Source organism: Daphnia pulicaria, chromosome 1, assembly GCF_021234035.1.
Source record: "Daphnia pulicaria isolate SC F1-1A chromosome 1, SC_F0-13Bv2, whole genome shotgun sequence".
In the NCBI taxonomy this organism is placed as follows: Eukaryota; Metazoa; Arthropoda; class Branchiopoda; order Diplostraca; family Daphniidae; genus Daphnia; species Daphnia pulicaria.
The window spans coordinates 3,620,866-3,637,871 of record NC_060913.1 but is presented as its reverse complement, the minus strand read 5'-3'; the positions used below and the strand labels follow the sequence as shown (position 1 = coordinate 3,637,871).

General features: G+C 40.4%; 21 non-coding genes across 21 annotated transcripts; 6 read left to right on the top strand and 15 right to left on the bottom strand.

Moving 5' to 3' along the window:
* Positions 1–24: 24 nt before the first annotated feature.
* Trnas-gcu lies at positions 25–106 on the bottom strand. Its single transcript has one exon. It is a non-coding gene; the product is annotated as a tRNA-Ser (tRNA).
* Positions 107–736: 630 nt separating this feature from the next.
* Trnam-cau lies at positions 737–812 on the top strand. Its single transcript has one exon. It is a non-coding gene; the product is annotated as a tRNA-Met (tRNA).
* A 460-nt stretch (positions 813–1,272) lies between these two features.
* Positions 1,273–1,344, bottom strand: Trnaq-cug. The gene has a single exon. It is a non-coding gene; the product is annotated as a tRNA-Gln (tRNA).
* Positions 1,345–1,464: 120 nt separating this feature from the next.
* Positions 1,465–1,546, bottom strand: Trnas-gcu. The gene has a single exon. It is a non-coding gene; the product is annotated as a tRNA-Ser (tRNA).
* Positions 1,547–6,274: 4,728 nt separating this feature from the next.
* Positions 6,275–6,356, bottom strand: Trnas-gcu. The gene has a single exon. It is a non-coding gene; the product is annotated as a tRNA-Ser (tRNA).
* A 633-nt stretch (positions 6,357–6,989) lies between these two features.
* Positions 6,990–7,062, top strand: Trnam-cau. Its single transcript has one exon. It is a non-coding gene; the product is annotated as a tRNA-Met (tRNA).
* A 652-nt stretch (positions 7,063–7,714) lies between these two features.
* Trnas-gcu lies at positions 7,715–7,796 on the bottom strand. Its single transcript has one exon. It is a non-coding gene; the product is annotated as a tRNA-Ser (tRNA).
* Positions 7,797–8,564: 768 nt separating this feature from the next.
* Trnai-uau lies at positions 8,565–8,637 on the top strand. Its single transcript has one exon. It is a non-coding gene; the product is annotated as a tRNA-Ile (tRNA).
* A 652-nt stretch (positions 8,638–9,289) lies between these two features.
* Positions 9,290–9,371, bottom strand: Trnas-gcu. Its single transcript has one exon. It is a non-coding gene; the product is annotated as a tRNA-Ser (tRNA).
* A 1,165-nt stretch (positions 9,372–10,536) lies between these two features.
* Trnaq-cug lies at positions 10,537–10,608 on the bottom strand. Its single transcript has one exon. It is a non-coding gene; the product is annotated as a tRNA-Gln (tRNA).
* A 120-nt stretch (positions 10,609–10,728) lies between these two features.
* Positions 10,729–10,810, bottom strand: Trnas-gcu. Its single transcript has one exon. It is a non-coding gene; the product is annotated as a tRNA-Ser (tRNA).
* A 753-nt stretch (positions 10,811–11,563) lies between these two features.
* Positions 11,564–11,636, top strand: Trnam-cau. Its single transcript has one exon. It is a non-coding gene; the product is annotated as a tRNA-Met (tRNA).
* A 652-nt stretch (positions 11,637–12,288) lies between these two features.
* Positions 12,289–12,370, bottom strand: Trnas-gcu. Its single transcript has one exon. It is a non-coding gene; the product is annotated as a tRNA-Ser (tRNA).
* Positions 12,371–13,535: 1,165 nt separating this feature from the next.
* Trnaq-cug lies at positions 13,536–13,607 on the bottom strand. The gene has a single exon. It is a non-coding gene; the product is annotated as a tRNA-Gln (tRNA).
* Positions 13,608–13,727: 120 nt separating this feature from the next.
* Trnas-gcu lies at positions 13,728–13,809 on the bottom strand. Its single transcript has one exon. It is a non-coding gene; the product is annotated as a tRNA-Ser (tRNA).
* Positions 13,810–14,562: 753 nt separating this feature from the next.
* On the top strand, positions 14,563–14,635 carry Trnam-cau. The gene has a single exon. It is a non-coding gene; the product is annotated as a tRNA-Met (tRNA).
* Positions 14,636–15,095: 460 nt separating this feature from the next.
* Positions 15,096–15,167, bottom strand: Trnaq-cug. The gene has a single exon. It is a non-coding gene; the product is annotated as a tRNA-Gln (tRNA).
* A 120-nt stretch (positions 15,168–15,287) lies between these two features.
* On the bottom strand, positions 15,288–15,369 carry Trnas-gcu. The gene has a single exon. It is a non-coding gene; the product is annotated as a tRNA-Ser (tRNA).
* Positions 15,370–16,122: 753 nt separating this feature from the next.
* Trnam-cau lies at positions 16,123–16,195 on the top strand. The gene has a single exon. It is a non-coding gene; the product is annotated as a tRNA-Met (tRNA).
* A 460-nt stretch (positions 16,196–16,655) lies between these two features.
* Positions 16,656–16,727, bottom strand: Trnaq-cug. Its single transcript has one exon. It is a non-coding gene; the product is annotated as a tRNA-Gln (tRNA).
* Positions 16,728–16,847: 120 nt separating this feature from the next.
* Trnas-gcu lies at positions 16,848–16,929 on the bottom strand. The gene has a single exon. It is a non-coding gene; the product is annotated as a tRNA-Ser (tRNA).
* Positions 16,930–17,006: the final 77 nt, after the last annotated feature.

Genomic DNA, 17,006 nt, shown 5'->3' with positions numbered 1-17,006 from the left:
GCCAATATCCCTAACTACTCCTTTCGACGAGGATGGGATTCGAACCCATGCGTGCAATGCACAATGGATTAGCAGTCCATCACCTTAACCGCTCGGTCACCTCGTCGACATTTTATTCCTTAACGTTTTTAATCTAAAGCCAGATTATCTCAGTTTATCTGCACCATTGAATTGCAGAATAATTTTCCCGTATCGAACACCACCACATATCTAGTACACATCCCACGTTTCACGCCCGATGAGGGACTTGAACCCTCGACCTCAGGATTAAAAGTCCCGCGCTCTACCGTCTGAGCTAACCGGACTGTATTACCTCCCTATCAACAATTCAGTGAAGATCGTATGAACAGTAATAATAAATTCAATTCTTGTTAAAGGCTTAAAACATGACTTCACTAGTAAAGACATGATTCAAACCTGATCACTTTCTGTCCAAAACAAGTAGTTGTTTCTTACAATTAGTATTGTTCGTCGTGTAACATGGGGTTTGTTTAAAGGCTTAAAACACGACTTCACTAGTAAAGACATGATTCAAACCTGATCACTTTCTGTTTAAAACAAGTAGTGGTTTCTTTCAATTAGTATTGTTCGTCGTATAACATGGGTTTGTGGCGCAATGGATAACGCGCCTTACTACGGATCAGGAGATTCCAGGTTTGACTCCTGGCAAGCTCGATTTACTTGCGTTTCAAGGAAGACAGTTGGTACCACTTTGTTATAGCGTTCAAGGACGATGGCCGCCTCGATAGCGCAGTAGGCAGCGCGCGAGTCTCATAATCTCGAGGTCGTGAGTTCGAACCTCACTCGCGGCATTTGTTTCATTTTACCTCTTGAAAAAATTCATGTCAAATTTTAGAAAGAGCAAAATACTAAACTGTGCTTCGCTTTGAAAAGGATGGAAAGGGTTGTGGTGTTTACGTCGATTATGGTTTTTACGTCGATGGGGTTGTGCTCGCCACTACGAAAGTGTTGTTTGCTAATTGTAGGCCGTTTGCAAGATATAGTGTCCCTCGGATGTATTTGGGGATGGATGCAAACAGACATACTTTGAAGTGGCAATGGCGGTGACTTGAAGAAATAACGATTTGCAACGAACATGTACAGCACCCTCCGACAGCCTGGCGTAATAACGTACTGTTGTACAATAACTCACCATAATCAAGTACCCTAATCCATCAGCAACGCAGTGCATAAACTCTAAAAGAGAGGGTTGCACTGTGGGAAAAAGTCTTGACTGGCCTTTCTTGCAACGATCTCGCTATCTAGTAAAATAGGTCCTACTGAGATTTGAACTCAGATTGTCAGAGTCAGAGTCTGAAGTGCTAACCATTACACCATAGAACCTTGATAAATTTCCTACCGTGGCTTGAAGACTAAGTTTCTACATTGAAATGCTATGAATCTCTGATCACTGCATAGCAATTGGAGTGCGTTACAGTTGCCAATATCCCTAAATACTCCTTTCGACGAAGATGGGATTCGAACCCATGCGTGCAATGCACAATGGATTAGCAGTCCATCACCTTAACCACTCGGTCACCTCGTCCACATTTTATTCATTAACGTTTTTCATCTAAAGCCAGATTATCTCAGTTTATCTGCACCATTGAATTACAGAATAATTATCCCGTATTGAACACCACCACATATCTAGTACACATCCCACGTTTCACGCCCGATGAGGGACTTGAACTCTCGACTTCAGGATTAAATGTCCCGCGCTCTACCGTCTGAGCTAACCGGGCTGTATTACCTCCCTATCAGCAATTCAGTGAAGATCGTATGAACAGTAATAATAAATTCAATTCTTGTTAAAGGCTTTAAACATGACTTCACTAGTAAAGACATGATTCAAACCTGATCACTTTCTGTTCAAAACAAGTAGTGGTTTCTTACAATTAGTATTGTTCGTCGTATAAAATGGTTTTGTGGCGCAATGGATAACGCGCCTGACTACGGATCAGGAGATTCCAAGTTCGACTCCTGGCAAGCTCGATTAACTTGCGTTTCAAGGAAGACAGTTGGTACCACTTTGTTAAAGCGTTCAAGGACGATGGCCGCCTCGATAGCGCAAAAATAAAGAATGTTTTACAATAAAATCAACTCAGAGAACCCTTCCCTATAGACCTTTTCAAGATTGCTCGGTGTAAGCAGAGCGAAAAGTCGTGCGGCTAGTCGACTAGTGCGCACCATGGCGGGGGATAGCCGTAACTAGCTGCAGACTTGGCTTAATTCTTCGAATCACCTTGTTGTTCTGCTCTATGTTACTGTAGTCTGCTAGTGTATTAAAAGATAAAAATGTCCGTTTTCAAGTTTCAGTTGTCTCAATTAGTGCTTTCTTTAGTTGAAGAGGACCGTGATTTGTATTATAAAACACTAGAGTTCCTGAAGTGCCACGATCCCCTCGTAATACCTCTACAGTTATTTAAAAGTGGAAAATCTTCATCTAAGTATCTTCCCCCCATAGAGAAATTTCATTTGAGACTCTATCTTGTTTACGAACGCGATATAACTGACAGTGAAAAATACGAGGCCTACAAAAATCTTGATTCTGAACAGTATCTAACAAACACATTTACTGACAAATTGTTAGTGTTTCCTCTTTGCAGTGGTGTTGTGATTATACGCACACATGTTACTCATTCACAGTCCCTTTCAAATAAACCTGCAAGGCCATGGGTAGCTCTTCACCAAACTGGAAAAATCCTTCGTGCTTTTTGTGATTGTGCTGCTGGGTAACTTTACACTTTTTTGTTATTGTGTTATTGATTTGTGTACTAATTTTGTGTTTGTATTTAACTGATACCGACAACAATCTAATTCTCAGGCTAGGTAGTGTGTGTATCCATGTAAGTGCCCTTTTACAATTAGCAGTATCAGCACGACAGGATTCATCAACCACTGCTGATGACAATGATGTTGGTATTCCGATTACATCACTACCATGCTATTGGAATCAGCCTGGGAAAGGACCAGTAAGTTGACAGCTAACATATATTTCATTCAAAGCCTCATTCGATTTTTGTCAACATAGGTTACAATTGGGAAAATAGCTGATTTAGATGTACACATTCCCAGAAAGAAAGAAGTTCCACTTAATGATATCCTAGAGGTTACTGATGTAGAACATCAACGTACAAATGAAGCTCTCAAAAAGCTAAAAAAGTTGCCTGTTGTACTGTCCTGTGTACCTGAGTACGCACATTCATTTCAGCCTCCAGCTGAAACACATATTTTACCAAAAGCACTGTCAGAATTGTACAATCCTCATTTTGAAGGAAAATATGAGCTTGAAGTGAATGAAGAATGTGAAAGAATATTTTCAGAGATCAGAATTTCAATTGAAGAACAGCGTTCAGTTGAGATCGTAACCAAAAATCAAAGTGAATGTGAGGAGTGGGAGCAGCAGCGAAGTGGAAGAATTACGGGTACTAAGATCCACGAAATTTTAAAAAGAGATCCAAGTAAAGAAGTGAGTGGTGGGGAAATAAAGTTCCTTTTAGAAATGTGTTACCCTGAAATTATTACATTTAAAGGAAACATGTACACAAGGTAAACCATTTATTTACAATTCTATTGCACTTGGTGTTTGATATCTTTTCTTTTTCTAGATATGGTCAACGAAATGAGCCAAAGGCTATTAGCCTGCTAGAAAGTACAATTAATTCAAGGAAGACACACGAAAACTTTCTGTGCGAACCTGTGGGATTAATTATTTCAAAAAGTCATCCCTATCTTGCTGCGTCTCCTGATAGAATCTTCGCTTGCATCTGCCATGGCCGTGGTTTAGTTGAAGTAAAATGTCCTTATTTAGTAAAAGGGAAAAGTATCAGGGAGTACGCTAAGAATAATAAAGGTTTCTGCTTATTGTTGGACGAAAGCACAAATGAACTACGCCTAGATCACAATCATGAGTATTACTCTCAGGTACAACAATTTCAAACAAAATTTCACACTTTTTGCAATGTTAAATTATTTTTAATCTCTTAGGTTCAATTGCAGCTTTTTGTATCAGAGCTGCCCCTTGCACTTTTTGTTGTGTTTAACGGCAACAAAGTAGTCGAATACGTTACAGTGCAAAGGAATGAAGATGTAATTGAAATGATGGCAGCTAAAGGCAAACTTTTCTTTGTTAACTTCATCCTTCCTGAACTCGTAGCAAAAAGATATAGTTACGTGAAGGACATTCCACAACCAGCTACATCCTCTCAACAAAGTGCGCTCAGTGATCACTTAAACCAATTTATTTGTTATTGTCAAGATCCACAAAAAATTGAGGAAACAATTATCTGTGCAAGTTCATTCTGTGTAATTAACGAATTCCACAAGTCCTGTACCGGATCAAAAAGATTATCTAAAAGTTGGATGTGCATATTCTGTAAAAAAGAAACTGCTTCAAGGAAAAGAAAAACTGGACCAATCAATCAGCAAACTTGTGCAAGTTCCATGGAGTTGACAGATAATACCTTAAATCAAGCTCCAAGAATGAATGGTACATTTTAAAAAAGTTTATTTCTTTTGTTTACCTACATTAGCCTACATATTTCTTTTGACTTTCACAGACACTATGAATGAATGTGAGGCTGCATCCTGTGATGTTATGACAGTTCCTGATAATACTTCCTCAACGAAACAACTTCAATCTAAATCTAACTCAAGGAAAAGTCTCAACTCAGCTACAAGGAAAAGAACAAGTGGACCAATCAATCAGCAAAGTTGTGCAAGTACCATGAAGTTGACAGATAATACGTTAAATCAATCTCCAAGAGTGAATGGTAAATTTTAAAAAAGTTTATTTCTTTTGTTTAACTACATTACCCTACTTTTTCTTTTGACTTTCATAGACACCATGAATGAATGTGAGACTGCATCCTGTGATGTTATGGTAGTTCCTGATAATACTTCCACAACCGAACAACTTCAATCTAAATCTCACTTTAGTGAGGAGAATGTCCCACCTCAAATGCTGCCAAATCCTTCTAGGAAAAGAGGAAGACCAAAGAAGATAACTGAAAATAAGAACACAGAAAGTAATTTAGTGAATCTAAGTCTATCAAACCGTCCTAATGTTGGTTGTGTTCCTAATAAAGCCTGTGATACTCCAAATGTTCTAAGTGATGTAAGCCGCCTCGGTATGAAAAGAAAAGCATTGCGGGTGTTAAATAAATAATAAAGAATGAACAAAATTGTTTTCACCCACATTTATTACAAAATAACTTGAAAACGGACATTTTTATCTTTTAATACACTAGCAGACTACAGTAACATAGAGCAGAACAACAAGGTGATTCGAAGAATCAAGCCAAGTCTGCAGCTAGTTACGGCTATCCCCCGCCATGGTGCGCACTAGTCGACTAGCCGCACGACTTTTCGCTCTGCTTACACCGAGCAATCTTAAAAAGGTCTATACCCTAAAGTTTTCCACTTCAAAATTTTTACTTTTTACTACACACTTGCACTGTCGCCCCCATAGGCATTAGAAATTTCGACAAATTTTGAAGTGGAAAACTTTGAGGCATAGCGAAGGGTTCTCTGAGTTGATTTTATTGTAAATCATTCTTTATATTCGTATAGAGTGAAAAACTGTGGTTCTTTTGGCACAAAGAAAAAATTTTTAGCTTTACTTTTAGTATTTTTTATAAATTTTTGAAAACGCCGTATTTAACACGGCGCATATGGGGGAAAACGGGTGTACCTAATAAACTGAACGATACCGTAGCGCCGTGGGGGTTAATCCTACGACAACTTCATGTGTAGAAAAAATGTAGATCATCATTAGATCTACTCAGGGCCAAAGGGAAAAAATCTAGCCCAAGCGGTTCAAGAGTTATTGCATTTTATCTAGGACACGTAGTGCCATAAGAATAAACTGAAAATAGGGGGGTGTACCTAATAGTTTGGTGGATACTGTACAGCACCCTCCGACAGCCTGGCGTAATAACGTACTGTTGTACAATAACTCACCATAATCAAGTACCCTAATCCATCAGCAACGCAGTGCATAAACTCTAAAAGAGAGGGTTGCACTGTGGGAAAAAGTCTTAACTGGCCTTTCTTGCAACGATCTCGCTATCTAGTAAAAAAGGCCTACTGAGATTTGAACTCAGATTGTCAGAGTCAGAGTCTGAAGTGCTAACCATTACACCATAGAACCTTGGTAAATTTCCTACCGTGGCTTGAAGACTAAGTTTCTACATTGAAATGCTATGAACCTCTGATCACTGCATAGCAATTGGAGTGCGTTACAGTTGCCAATATTCCTAACTGCTCCTATCGACGAGGATGGGATTCGAACCCATGCGTGCAATGCACAATGGATTAGCAGTCCATCACCTTAACCGCTCGGTCACCTCGTCGACATTTTATTCCTTAACGTTTTTCATCTAAATCCAGATTATCTCAGTTTATCTGCACCATTGAATTACAGAATAATTATCCCGTATCGAACACCACCACATATCTAGTACACATCCCACGTTTCACTCCCGATAAGGGAGTTGAACCCTCGACATCAGGATTAAAAGTCCCGCGCTCTACCGTCTGAGCTAACCGGGCTGTATTACCTCCCTATCAACAATTCAGTGAAGATCGTATGAACAGTAATAATAAATTCAATTCTTGTTAAAGGCTTAAAACATGACTTCACTAGTAAAGACATGATTCAAACCTGATCACTTTCTGTCCAAAACAAGTAGTTGTTTCTTACAATTAGTATTGTTCGTCGTGTAACATGGGGTTTGTTTAAAGGCTTAAAACACGACTTCACTAGTAAAGACATGATTCAAACCTGATCACTTTCTGTTCAAAACAAGTAGTGGTTTCTTTCAATTAGTATTGTTCGTCGTATAACATGGGTTTGTGGCGCAATGGATAACGCGCCTTACTACGGATCAGGAGATTCCAGGTTTGACTCCTGGCAAGCTCGATTTACTTGCGTTGCAAGGAAGACAGTTGGTACCACTTTGGTTTAGCGTTCAAGGACGATGGCCGCCTCGATAGCGCAGTAGGCAGCGCGCGAGTCTCATAATCTCGAGGTCGTGAGTTCGAACCTCACTCGGGGCATTTGTTTCATTTTACCTCTTGAAAAAATTCATGTCAAACTTTAGAAAGAGCAAAATACTAAACTGTGCTTCGTTTTGAAAAGGATAGAAAGGGTTGTGGTGTTTACGTCGATTATGGTTTTTACGTCGATGGGGTTGTGCTCGCCACTACGAAAGTGTTGTTTGCTAATTGTAGGCTGTTTGCAAGATATAGTGTCCCTCGGATGTATTTGGGGATGGATGCAAACAGACATACTTTGAAGTGGCAATGGCGGTGACTTGAAGAAATAACGATTTGCAACGAACATGTACAGCACCCTCCGACAGCCTGGCGTAATAACGTACTGTTGTACAATAACTCACCATAATCAAGTATCCTAATCCGTCAGCAACGCAGTGAATAAACTATAAAATAGAGGGTTGCACTGTGGGAAAAAGTCTTGACTGGCCTTTCTTGCAACGATCTCGCTATCTAGTAAAATAGGTCCTACTGTGATTTGAACTCAGATTGTCAGAGTCAGAGTCTGAAGTGCTAACCATTACAACATAGAACCTTAATAAATTTCCTACCGTGGCTTGAAGACTAAGTTTCTACATTGAAATGCTATGAACCTCTGAACACTGCAAAGCAATTGGAGTGCGTTACAGTTGCCAATATCCCTATCTACTCCTTTCGACGAGGATGGGATTCGAACCCATGCGTGCAATGCACAATGGATTAGCAGTCCATCACCTTAACCGCTCGGTCACCTCGTCCACATTTTATTCCTTAACGTTTTTAATCTAAAGCCAGATTATCTCAGTTTATCTGCACCATTGAATTGCAGAATAATTTTCCCGTATCGAACACCACCACATATCTAGTACACATCCCACGTTTCACGCCCGATAAGGGACTTGAACCCTCGACATCAGGATTAAAAGTCCCGCGCTCTACCGTCTGAGCTAACCGGGCTGTATTACCTCCCTATCAACAATTGAGTGAATATCGTATGAACAGTAATAATAAATTCAATTCTTGTTAAAGGCTTAAAACATGACTTCACTAGTAAAGACATGATTCAAACCTGATCACTTTCTGTCCAAAACAAGTAGTTGTTTCTTACAATTAGTATTGTTCGTCGTGTAACATGGGGTTTGTTTAAAGGCTTAAAACATGACTTCACTAGTAAAGACATGATTCAAACCTGATCACTTTCTGTCCAAAACAAGTAGTTGTTTCTTACAATTAGTATTGTTCGTCGTGTAACATGGTATAACATGTCGTATAACATGTTTAAAGGCTTAAAACATGACTTCACTAGTAAAGACATGATTCAAACCTGATCACTTTCTGTTCAAAACAAGTAGTTGTTTCTTTCAATTAGTATCGTTCGTCGTACAACATGTGTTTGCGGCGCAATGGATAACGCGCCTGACTACGGATCAGGAGATTCCAGGTTCGACTCCTGGCAAGCTCGATTTACTTGCGTTTCAAGGAAGACAGTTGGTACTATTATGTTATAGCGTTCAAGGGCGATGGCCGCCTGGATAGCGCAGTAGGCAGCGCGCGAGTCTTATAATCTTGAGGTCGTGATTTCGAACCTCACTCGGGGCATTTGTTTCATTTTACCTCTTGAAAAAATTCATGTCAAACTTTAGAAAGAGCAAAATACTAAACTGTGCTTCGTTTTGAAAAGGATAGAAAGGGTTGTGGTGTTTACGTCGATTATGGTTTTTACGTCGATGGGGTTGTGCTCGCCACTACGAAAGTGTTGTTTGCTAATTGTAGGCTGTTTGCAAGATATAGTGTCCCTCGGATGTATTTGGGGATGGATGCAAACAGACATACTTTGAAGTGGCAATGGCGGTGACTTGAAGAAATAACGATTTGCAACGAACATGTACAGCACCCTCCGACAGCCTGGCGTAATAACGTACTGTTGTACAATAACTCACCATAATCAAGTATCCTAATCCGTCAGCAACGCAGTGAATAAACTATAAAATAGAGGGTTGCACTGTGGGAAAAAGTCTTGACTGGCCTTTCTTGCAACGATCTCGCTATCTAGTAAAATAGGTCCTACTGAGATTTGAACTCAGATTGACAGAGTCAGAGTCTGAAGTGCTAACCATTACAACATAGAACCTTAATAAATTTCCTACCGTGGCTTGAAGACTAAGTTTCTACATTGAAATGCTATGAACCTCTGATCACTGCAAAGCAATTGGAGTGCGTTACAGTTGCCAATATCCCTAACTACTCCTTTCGACGAGGATGGGATTCGAACCCATGCGTGCAATGCACAATGGATTAGCAGTCCATCACCTTAACCGCTCGGTCACCTCGTCGACATTTTATTCCTTAACGTTTTTAATCTAAAGCCAGATTATCTCAGTTTATCTGCACCATTGAATTACAGAATAATTTTCCCGTATCGAACACCACCACATATCTAGTACACATCCCACGTTTCACGCCCGATAAGGGACTTGAACCCTCGACATCAGGATTAAAAGTCCCGCGCTCTACCGTCTGAGCTAACCGGGCTGTATTACCTCCCTATCAACAATTGAGTGAATATCGTATGAACAGTAATAATAAATTCAATTCTTGTTAAAGGCTTAAAACATGACTTCACTAGTAAAGACATGATTCAAACCTGATCACTTTCTGTCCAAAACAAGTAGTTGTTTCTTACAATTAGTATTGTTCGTCGTGTAACATGGGGTTTGTTTAAAGGCTGAAAACAAGACTTCACTAGTAAAGACATGATTCAAACCTGATCACTTTCTGTTCAAAACAAGTAGTTGTTTCTTTCAATTAGTATCGTTCGTCGTATAACATGTGTTTGCGGCGCAATGGATAACGCGCCTGACTACGGATCAGGAGATTCCAGGTTCGACTCCTGGCAAGCTCGATTTACTTGCGTTTCAAGGAAGACAGTTGGTACTATTATGTTATAGCGTTCAAGGGCGATGGCCGCCTCGATAGGCAGTAGGCAGCGCGCGGATCTCATAATCTCGAGGTCGTGAGTTCGAACCTCACTCAGGGCATTTGTTTCATTTTACCTCTTGAAAAAATTAATGTCAAACTTTAGAAAGAGCAAAATACTAAACTGTGCTTCGTTTTGAAAAGGATAGAAAGGGTTGTGGTGTTTACGTCGATTATGGTTTTTACGTCGATGGGGTTGTGCTCGCCACTACGAAAGTGTTGTTTGCTAATTGTAGGCTGTTTGCAAGATATAGTGTCCCTCGGATGTATTTTGGGATGAAGGCAAACAGACATACTTTGAAGTGGCAATGGCGGTGACTTGAAGAAATAACGATTTGCAACGAACATGTACAGCACCCTCCGACAGCCTGGCGTAATAACGTAATGTTGTACAAAAACTCACCATAATCAAGTACCCTAATCCATCAGCAACGCAGTGCATAAACTATAAAAGAGAGGGTTGCACTGTGGGAAAAAGTCTTGACTGGCCTTTCTTGCAACGATCTCGCTATCTAGTAAAATAGGTCCTACTGAGATTTGAACTCAGATTGTCAGAGTCAGAGTCTGAAGTGCTAACCATTACACCATAGAACCTTGATATATTTCCTACCGTGGCTTGAAGACTAAGTTTCTACATTGAAATGCTATGAACCTCTGATCACTGCATAGCAATTGGAGTGCGTTACAGTTGCCAATATCCCTAACTACTCCTTTCGACGAGGATGGGATTCGAACCCATGCGTGCAATGCACAATGGATTAGCAATCCATCACCTTAACCGCTCGGTCACCTCGTCGACATTTTATTCCTTAACGTTTTTCATCTAAATCCAGATTATCTCAGTTTATCTGCACCATTGAATTACAGAATAATTATCCCGTATCGAACACCACCACATATCTAGTACACATCCCACGTTTCACGCCCGATAAAGGACTTGAACCCTCGACATCAGGATTAAAAGTCCCGCGCTCTACCGTCTGAGCTAACCGGGCTGTATTACCTCCCTATCAACAATTCAGTGAAGATCTTATGAACAGTAATAATAAATTCAATTCTTGTTAAAGGCTTAAAACATGACTTCACTAGTAAAGACATGATTCAAACCTGATCACTTTCTGTCCAAAACAAGTAGTTGTTTCTTACAATTAGTATTGTTCGTCGTGTAACATGGGGTTTGTTTAAATGCTTAAAACATGACTTCACTAGTAAAGACATGATTCAAACCTGATCACTTTCTGTCCAAAACAAGTAGTTGTTTCTTACAATTAGTATTGTTCGTCGTGTAACATGGGGTTTGTTTAAAGGCTTAAAACATGACTTCACTAGTAAAGACATGATTCAAACCTGATCACTTTCTGTTCAAAACAAGTAGTGGTTTCTTTCAATTAGTATTGTTCGTCGTATAACATGGGTTTGTGGCGCAATGAATAACGCGCCTTACTACGGATCAGGAGATTCCAGGTACGACTCCTGGCAAGCTCGATTTACTTGCGTTTCAAGGAAGACAGTTGGTACCACTTTGTTATAGCGTTCAAGGACGATGGTCGCCTGGATAGCGCAGTAGGCAGCGCGCGAGTCTCATAATCTTGAGGTCGTGAGTTCGAACCTCACTCGGGGCATTTGTTTCATTTTACCTCTTGAAAAAATTCATGTCAAACTTTAGAAAGAGCAAAATACTAAACTGTGCTTCGTTTTGAAAAGGATAGAAAGGGTTTTGGTGTTTACGTCGATTATGGTTTTTACGTCGATGGGGTTGTGCTCGCCACTACGAAAGTGTTGTTTGCTAATTGTAGGCTGTTTGTAAGATATAGTGTCCCTCGGATGTATTTGGGGATGGATGCAAACAGACATACTTTGAAGTGGCAATGGCGGTGACTTGAAGAAATAACGATTTGCAACGAACATGTACAGCACCCTCCGACAGCCTGGCGTAATAACGTACTGTTGTACAATAACTCACCATAATCAAGTACCCTAATCCATCAGCAACGCAGTGCATAAACTATAAAAGAGAGGGTTGCACTGTGGGAAAAAGTCTTGACTGGCCTTTCTTGCAACGATCTCGCTATCTAGTAAAATAGGTCCTACTGAGATTTGAACTCAGATTGACAGAGTCAGAGTCTGAAGTGCTAACCATTACAACATAGAACCTTAATAAATTTCCTACCGTGGCTTGAAGACTAAGTTTCTACATTGAAATGCTATGAACCTCTGATCACTGCAAAGCAATTGGAGTGCGTTACAGTTGCCAATATCCCTAACTACTCCTTTCGACGAGGATGGGATTCGAACCCATGCGTGCAATGCACAATGGATTAGCAGTCCATCACCTTAACCGCTCGGTCACCTCGTCGACATTTTATTCCTTAACGTTTTTAATCTAAAGCCAGATTATCTCAGTTTATCTGCACCATTGAATTACAGAATAATTTTCCCGTATCGAACACCACCACATATCTAGTACACATCCCACGTTTCACGCCCGATAAGGGACTTAAACCCTCGACATCAGGATTAAAAGTCCCGCGCTCTACCGTCTGAGCTAACCGGGCTGTATTACCTCCCTATCAACAATTGAGTGAATATCGTATGAACAGTAATAATAAATTCAATTCTTGTTAAAGGCTTAAAACATGACTTCACTAGTAAAGACATGATTCAAACCTGATCACTTTCTGTCCAAAACAAGTAGTTGTTTCTTACAATTAGTATTGTTCGTCGTGTAACATGGGGTTTGTTTAAAGGCTGAAAACAAGACTTCACTAGTAAAGACATGATTCAAACCTGATCACTTTCTGTTCAAAACAAGTAGTTGTTTCTTTCAATTAGTATCGTTCGTCGTATAACATGTGTTTGCGGCGCAATGGATAACGCGCCTGACTACGGATCAGGAGATTCCAGGTTCGACTCCTGGCAAGCTCGATTTACTTGCGTTTCAAGGAAGACAGTTGGTACTATTATGTTATAGCGTTCAAGGGCGATGGCCGCCTCGATAGGCAGTAGGCAGCGCGCGGATCTCATAATCTCGAGGTCGTGAGTTCGAACCTCACTCAGGGCATTTGTTTCATTTTACCTCTTGAAAAAATTAATGTCAAACTTTAGAAAGAGCAAAATACTAAACTGTGCTTCGTTTTGAAAAGGATAGAAAGGGTTGTGGTGTTTACGTCGATTATGGTTTTTACGTCGATGGGGTTGTGCTCGCCACTACGAAAGTGTTGTTTGCTAATTGTAGGCTGTTTGCAAGATATAGTGTCCCTCGGATGTATTTTGGGATGAAGGCAAACAGACATACTTTGAAGTGGCAATGGCGGTGACTTGAAGAAATAACGATTTGCAACGAACATGTACAGCACCCTCCGACAGCCTGGCGTAATAACGTAATGTTGTACAAAAACTCACCATAATCAAGTACCCTAATCCATCAGCAACGCAGTGCATAAACTATAAAAGAGAGGGTTGCACTGTGGGAAAAAGTCTTGACTGGCCTTTCTTGCAACGATCTCGCTATCTAGTAAAATAGGTCCTACTGAGATTTGAACTCAGATTGTCAGAGTCAGAGTCTGAAGTGCTAACCATTACACCATAGAACCTTGATATATTTCCTACCGTGGCTTGAAGACTAAGTTTCTACATTGAAATGCTATGAACCTCTGATCACTGCATAGCAATTGGAGTGCGTTACAGTTGCCAATATCCCTAACTACTCCTTTCGACGAGGATGGGATTCGAACCCATGCGTGCAATGCACAATGGATTAGCAATCCATCACCTTAACCGCTCGGTCACCTCGTCGACATTTTATTCCTTAACGTTTTTCATCTAAATCCAGATTATCTCAGTTTATCTGCACCATTGAATTACAGAATAATTATCCCGTATCGAACACCACCACATATCTAGTACACATCCCACGTTTCACGCCCGATAAAGGACTTGAACCCTCGACATCAGGATTAAAAGTCCCGCGCTCTACCGTCTGAGCTAACCGGGCTGTATTACCTCCCTATCAACAATTCAGTGAAGATCTTATGAACAGTAATAATAAATTCAATTCTTGTTAAAGGCTTAAAACATGACTTCACTAGTAAAGACATGATTCAAACCTGATCACTTTCTGTCCAAAACAAGTAGTTGTTTCTTACAATTAGTATTGTTCGTCGTGTAACATGGGGTTTGTTTAAATGCTTAAAACATGACTTCACTAGTAAAGACATGATTCAAACCTGATCACTTTCTGTCCAAAACAAGTAGTTGTTTCTTACAATTAGTATTGTTCGTCGTGTAACATGGGGTTTGTTTAAAGGCTTAAAACATGACTTCACTAGTAAAGACATGATTCAAACCTGATCACTTTCTGTTCAAAACAAGTAGTGGTTTCTTTCAATTAGTATTGTTCGTCGTATAACATGGGTTTGTGGCGCAATGAATAACGCGCCTTACTACGGATCAGGAGATTCCAGGTTCGACTCCTGGCAAGCTCGATTTACTTGCGTTTCAAGGAAGACAGTTGGTACCACTTTGTTATAGCGTTCAAGGACGATGGTCGCCTGGATAGCGCAGTAGGCAGCGCGCGAGTCTCATAATCTTGAGGTCGTGAGTTCGAACCTCACTCGGGGCATTTGTTTCATTTTACCTCTTGAAAACATTCATGTCAAACTTTAGAAAGAGCAAAATACTAAACTGTGCTTCGTTTTGAAAAGGATAGAAAGGGTTTTGGTGTTTACGTCGATTATGGTTTTTACGTCGATGGGGTTGTGCTCGCCACTACGAAAGTGTTGTTTGCTAATTGTAGGCTGTTTGTAAGATATAGTGTCCCTCGGATGTATTTGGGGATGGATGCAAACAGACATACTTTGAAGTGGCAATGGCGGTGACTTGAAGAAATAACGATTTGCAACGAACATGTACAGCACCCTCCGACAGCCTGGCGTAATAACGTACTGTTGTACAATAACTCACCATAATCAAGTACCCTAATCCATCAGCAACGCAGTGCATAAACTATAAAAGAGAGGGTTGCACTGTGGGAAAAAGTCTTGACTGGCCTTTCTTGCAACGATCTCGCTATCTAGTAAAATAGGTCCTACTGAGATTTGAACTCAGATTGTCAGAGTCAGAGTCTGAAGTGCTAACCATTACACCATAGAACCTTGATATATTTCCTACCGTGGCTTGAAGACTAAGTTTCTACATTGAAATGCTATGAACCTCTGATCACTGCATAGCAATTGGAGTGCGTTACAGTTGCCAATATCCCTAACTACTCCTTTCGACGAGGATGGGATTCGAACCCATGCGTGCAATGCACAATGGATTAGCAATCCATCACCTTAACCGCTCGGTCACCTCGTCGACATTTTATTCCTTAACGTTTTTCATCTAAATCCAGATTATCTCAGTTTATCTGCACCATTGAATTACAGAATAATTATCCCGTATCGAACACCACCACATATCTAGTACACATCCCACGTTTCACGCCCGATAAAGGACTTGAACCCTCGACATCAGGATTAAAAGTCCCGCGCTCTACCGTCTGAGCTAACCGGGCTGTATTACCTCCCTATCAACAATTCAGTGAAGATCTTATGAACAGTAATAATAAATTCAATTCTTGTTAAAGGCTTAAAACATGACTTCACTAGTAAAGACATGATTCAAACCTGATCACTTTCTGTCCAAAACAAGTAGTTGTTTCTTACAATTAGTATTGTTCGTCGTGTAACATGGGGTTTGTTTAAATGCTTAAAACATGACTTCACTAGTAAAGACATGATTCAAACCTGATCACTTTCTGTCCAAAACAAGTAGTTGTTTCTTACAATTAGTATTGTTCGTCGTGTAACATGGGGTTTGTTTAAAGGCTTAAAACATGACTTCACTAGTAAAGACATGATTCAAACCTGATCACTTTCTGTTCAAAACAAGTAGTGGTTTCTTTCAATTAGTATTGTTCGTCGTATAACATGGGTTTGTGGCGCAATGAATAACGCGCCTTACTACGGATCAGGAGATTCCAGGTTCGACTCCTGGCAAGCTCGATTTACTTGCGTTTCAAGGAAGACAGTTGGTACCACTTTGTTATAGCGTTCAAGGACGATGGTCGCCTGGATAGCGCAGTAGGCAGCGCGCGAGTCTCATAATCTTGAGGTCGTGAGTTCGAACCTCACTCGGGGCATTTGTTTCATTTTACCTCTTGAAAAAATTCATGTCAAACTTTAGAAAGAGCAAAATACTAAACTGTGCTTCGTTTTGAAAAGGATAGAAAGGGTTTTGGTGTTTACGTCGATTATGGTTTTTACGTCGATGGGGTTGTGCTCGCCACTACGAAAGTGTTGTTTGCTAATTGTAGGCTGTTTGTAAGATATAGTGTCCCTCGGATGTATTTGGGGATGGATGCAAACAGACATACTTTGAAGTGGCAATGGCGGTGACTTGAAGAAATAACGATTTGCAACGAACATGTACAGCACCCTCCGACAGCCTGGCGTAATAACGTACTGTTGTACAATAACTCACCATAATCAAGTACCCTAATCCATCAGCAACGCAGTGCATAAACTATAAAAGAGAGGGTTGCACTGTGGGAAAAAGTCTTGACTGGCCTTTCTTGCAACGATCTCGCTATCTAGTAAAATAGGTCCTACTGAGATTTGAACTCAGATTGTCAGAGTCAGAGTCTGAAGTGCTAACCATTACACCATAGAACCTTGATAAATTTCCTACCGTGGCTTGAAGACTAAGTTTCTACATTGAAATGCTATGAACCTCTGATCACTGCATAGCAATTGGAGTGCGTTACAGTTGCCAATATCCCTAACTACTCCTTTCGACGAGGATGGGATTCGAACCCAAGCGTGCAATGCACAATGGATTAGCAGTCCGTCACCTTAACCGCTCGGTCACCTCGTCGACATTTTATTCCTTAACGTTTTTCATCTAAAGCCAGATTATCTCAGTTTATCTGCACCATTGAATTACAGAATAAT